Source organism: Lactuca serriola, chromosome 3, assembly GCF_051521515.1.
Source record: "Lactuca serriola cultivar US96UC23 chromosome 3, Lser_US96UC23_V15, whole genome shotgun sequence".
Lineage (NCBI taxonomy): Eukaryota > Viridiplantae > Streptophyta > Magnoliopsida > Asterales > Asteraceae > Lactuca > Lactuca serriola.
Genome location: NC_136410.1, coordinates 281,057,422 through 281,061,946, shown reverse-complemented (window position 1 = coordinate 281,061,946; position 4,525 = coordinate 281,057,422). Strand labels below are relative to the sequence as shown.

Sequence of the window (4,525 nt, the reverse complement as noted above, 5' to 3'; positions counted from 1 at the left end):
AAAGTCTTGGGATACCCACCTACCATTGATCGAATTCTCATATAACAATAGTTACCATTCGAGCATCAAGGTGGCCCCTTTCGAAGCACTATACGGGCGTAAATGTAGGTCACCGTTATGTTGGGCTGAAGTAGGTGACACCCAGCTAGCAAGAACGTATACGTCGGACAGGGCACTAACAGGACCGAAGATCATTCGCGAAACCACAGAAAAGATCGTTCAGATCAGAGCTCGATTACAGGCATCGCGTGACCGATAAAAGAGCTACGCCGATAAACGGCGAAAGCCCTTAGAATTCCAGGTCGGTGATCGAGTATTGTTGAAAGTCTCACCCTGGAAAGGGGTTATACGTTTCGGAAAACGGGGAAAGCTGAACCCGCGATACATTGGACCTTTCGAAATCGTCGCCCGAATAGGCCCAGTAGCATACATGTAACAGCCGGAATCCCAGGTATTATTAAAATTATGTTTTTGGGGTGATTTAAGAGGGGACTCGGCGAGTTGGAGCCTAGACTCGCCGAGTAGGATCGCAGACTTGGTCGCGGGTCCGCGACTGGACTCGACGAGTCCAGATATGGACTCGGCGAGTCGACGTTGTTCAGCAGAAACCCTAACCGTTCAGTTTGGATCGTATTTAACGCCTCTTAGGCCGTCATTTTCAGTCTTTTGGTCGATTGAGAAGAACCCTAATCGCTGTGGACGTCTAGAGCAGGAGAGAAAGCTTTTGGAACTTGGAAGAATTGGTTAGGCAAGAAGAAGAGGGATTTGGCTAAAGGAATATCAAGGAGGATTGAGTCCTGAGATTTGGGGGACACAGAGAGTGCGTTTTCAGGTAATACTCGGACCAAATCTGTTATTTTGATGTGTATGTGAGTTTAGGGTTTATGAAACCCATTTAGTGATTAGATGGGTTATTATGTTATTACCCAAATGCTTTTACCCCAGTAATGAGATGTTTAGACGTCCAGAGGGTCCCATGGTTGTATATCTTGGGACCATATGTAATTCAGGAAGCAGTTACTCGTCTGCATGGCATGGACTCGCCGAGTTGTTCTTCAGACTCGGCGAGTAGCTTGAAGATTTACTGGGACTCGCCGAGTTGTTCTTCAGACTCGGCGAGTGGAGTCGGGGTGGCCCCGCGATTCTTCCAGGAGTAACTCATCGGGTCGAGGAGGGTACTCGACGAGTAGATAAGGAACCTCAGAAAGTTGGAAGACGTCTAGACTCGCCGAGTCGCCATGGTACTCGCCGAGTCCGGTCGAGCTGACCGTTGACCGTTGACCAGAGTTGACCTAAGTCTGACTTCTTAGGGATAGTCACACTTAGAAGAGATAAGTATTAATAAGTTATGTAATGTTATAGGGAGGTTGTAGCTCGTCGGTTGTGCACGAGTCATTTCAGGAGTTGCTAGCTTTCAGCATATACGAGGTGAGTCTTCTCACTATACTGTACCCGGAAGGGTTTGACTGTGTGACCAGAAGGTCGGATATGTTATGTGATATGTATGCTATATGTGGTAAGTTAATTGTTATATGTGCTATGTATGATATGTGGGCCAGAAGGCAATGTGTTATGGGCCGGAAGGCGATTATGTTATGGGCCGGAAGGCGTTGTAATGAGGACCGGAAGGTCAGGGCCTGGAAAGGCGTATGTGCGTAAGTGTATATTGGGGAACTCACTAAGCATTTATGCTTACAGTTGTTGTGCATGTATTTCAGGTACTAGCGAGGACCGTGGAAAGGCGCCGGCATGATCGATACACACTGGAGATTTTTTTATGATCTTGGGATTTTGAATAATTGTATTGATTGAATAATTAAACTATTTATGCCTTATTTTAATGGAAATAATTATGTTTTAAAATTGAAAAATTTGTTTGAAAAATTTGAGTTGTTACAATTGGTATCAGAGCCTTGGTTTGAGGGATTCGGGTGCACCTTTGGGGGTAACTGAACTCAAACCGAGGATTTGAGGAAACTTTTCAAATAAAGGCATAAACTTTTGTAAATGGTTTTGTGGTAAGCAAGAAAGAAGCAGTGTGTACGATCAGTCAGCGCCCGAACGGTAAAGATCCCCAAAATACCTTACAATATTATATGATATGAATTGTTATGTATGCTAGAAGACTAGGTATTCATGATAGGACTAGAGTGGCCTGATTTGTGATGCCTTAGTCTAGGGAAGTTTGCTTATATGAGATGCCTTGCTAGTATGCGGGTAGATAGTGCATATCAGAAGTAGAGTACTCACTATCCGAAGTTTGGGGAGGAGGACTTGGGATGAACACTGATGCGGTGTGGTCGGTAGTATTGGGCCCGTACTACCGAGGACACCGGGTCAGTGGGAGACCCAAGTAAGAATCCCTGGATATCGGGGACGAGGTAGGGTCGCGTTATCGAGTGCAATTACACTTGATAGAATCTCTGATAGTTTTATGTTGTATTTCAGAGATATCATGGTTAGACCGCGTCACGGAGCAGGTACGAGCGGTGTGAGTGACGAGGATATTCGTCAGATGATCCACGAGGAGGTGGCGGCGGCGATCCGGGCTGAGATCCCGGAGATGTTTGGGTCTATCAGGACCACCCTGATGGAGACGTTCGACGAGCGGTACGCCGCATTGACTGAGGCTGCAACCGCTGCAGCTACCGCAGCTGTGGCCGCTGCTAGGCCACAGGGGGGTGATTCATTGCTGTTCCGAGAGTTCAGCAACACAAAGCCACCAGAGTTCTATGGGACGCAGGATCCGATTGCTGCGATGAGGTGGATCGCAGATATAGAGGGGTGCTTCTACACTTGTTCATGCCCGGAGCACCTAAGGGTACGGTTCGCTTTGAACCAGCTCCGTCTGGGAGCAAAGGACTGGTGGAAGTTCGTGACGGCGAACTTCACTTTGGCAGAGACTGCGGCATTGACATGGGAGGGGTTCACTACCATGTTCAGGGATGAGTACGTTCCCCCGGTGGAGCGGGAACGATTGGTTCAGGAGTTCTTAACCCTCAAGCAGGGTACTGATTCGGTGGCGGCGATCACGCGGAAGTTCCATGAGAGGGCGATGTTTTGCCCCGAGCTGGTGGCCACAGAGCAGGCTCGAATGAGCCGGTATTTGGGTGTTCTGAGGAGGGAGATCCGGGAGTTTGTGTCAAACTCCACTTACCATACTTTTACTGAGCTTCAGGCGAATGCCAGGAAGCGTGAGATCGAGTTAGAGACTCAGGCCAGGGAGGAGGCCGAGTCTCAGCAGGCAGACCGGCGGCCGGCTCAGTCTCAGCCGGCAGCCAAGCGGATCAAGCCCGCCGATTCGAGGGCGGGAGGTTCGAAGAACCGCACTTGCGTAAAGTGCGGTAAGGGTCACGATGGGGCGTGTCGTGCCGGTGCTTGCTACAAGTGCGGCAAGGAGGGGCACATTGCTAGGGAGTGCCCCAAGGGGTTTATGGTTTGCTTCCATTGCAACCAGACCGGCCATCGGAAGGCCGAGTGTCCGCAGCTTCGTCAGGGATCTGCACCTGTTGCCAGGACTACTGAGACTCGACCGGTGAAAGTCGAGGCTCCGAGGGCTCGTGGGAGAGCCTTTCAGCTGACTGCGGAGGAGGTCCGCGCTGCGCCCGATGTTGTGGCAGGTATGTTGTAATTCGTGTAATTATTTTAATGTCGATATGTTATGCTTATGTTATTATGCGCGTTGGTACTTTCCTTGTGAACTCTGTGCCTGCCTTAGTGTTATTTGACTCGGGTGCGAGTAGGTCCTTTGTGTCCTTAGCCTTTAGTCAGCAGATCGGCGTTAGTCGTGAGTCGATGAGTCGACCTTTGAAAGTTTCTATAGCTGACGAGAAAGTGGTCCGTGCTACGGAGGTTCTTCGGGGATGTGTACTAGAGATTTTCGGGGTTGAATTCCCGATTGACCTGATTCCTATTGCGATGGGGGATGTCTGTGTCATCGTGGGCATGGACTGGTTGAGCCGATTCGGCGCTGTCATCGACTGTGAGCGTCAGTTGGTGACCATACGAGACCATAGTGGGGGAGTTCTTTCGGTGTACGGCGAGGGTACCCGTTCAGGATCAGCTTTTTGTTCGGCCGCTAGAGCGAGGCAGTGTCTACAGCAGGGCTGTAAGGGTTTTGTGGCGTATGTGATGGATACGCGGGAGGTTTCCGAGAAACCGAAGTCAATTAAGGAAGTCCCTGTGGTGCGTGAGTTTTCAGATGTCTTTCCCGAGGAGTTGCCGGGAGTACCGCCTGTGAGGCAAGTAGAGTTTAATATCGATCTGGTTCCGGGGGCAGCGCCTATTGCTAAAGTGCCCTATCGTCTTGCACCTCCAGAGATGCAAGAGTTGTCCTCGCAACTCCAGGAGTTGCTGGGGAAGGGATTCATTCGGCCGAGCAGCTCGCCATGGGGAGCACCTATTCTGTTCGTCAAGAAGAAGGATGGTTCACACCGGATGTGCATTGATTACCGGGAGCTGAACAAGCTAACGGTCAAGAACCGTTACCCGTTGCCGAGGATCGATGATTTATTCGATCAGTTGC

The 4,525-nt window shown here is 49.9% G+C and overlaps 1 long non-coding RNA gene across 1 annotated transcript; it reads left to right on the top strand.

The window, feature by feature from the left end:
- The first annotated feature begins 701 nt into the window (after positions 1–701).
- LOC145094921 (uncharacterized) lies at positions 702–2,503 on the top strand. The gene is made up of 3 exons (XR_013703646.1): positions 702–832; positions 1,363–1,428; positions 2,449–2,503. It is a non-coding gene; the product is annotated as an uncharacterized LOC145094921 (long non-coding RNA).
- Positions 2,504–4,525: the final 2,022 nt, after the last annotated feature.